Raw genomic sequence first — 285 nt, 5'->3', positions numbered from 1 at the left:
TGCCCCCCCGGGAGCCAGGCCCAGCGGCTCCGGATGCAGCAGGCTGGGGGAAGAAGCCAGAAGGGGCTGAGCCGGGGAAGTGACGCGGAGCTGTTGCACCCCAACACTTCTCCACCCCGAGAGCCAGAGGACGGGACCGCGTCACCTCCACTCGGCTCACCCCCATCTGTGCGTTTCTGCGAGCGGAGGCTGCAGGATTGCAAAATCCCGGCCTTAGGAGGAAAGTAGCTGCCGTCTCCTGGTGCGTTCCCCCCACCCAGGCCCCCACATGCCAAAAACTGCACC

Source organism: Eurypyga helias, unplaced genomic scaffold (assembly GCF_000690775.1).
Source record: "Eurypyga helias isolate BGI_N326 unplaced genomic scaffold, ASM69077v1 scaffold43248, whole genome shotgun sequence".
Lineage (NCBI taxonomy): Eukaryota > Metazoa > Chordata > Aves > Eurypygiformes > Eurypygidae > Eurypyga > Eurypyga helias.
Note: the sequence above shows the minus strand (reverse complement) of the source record.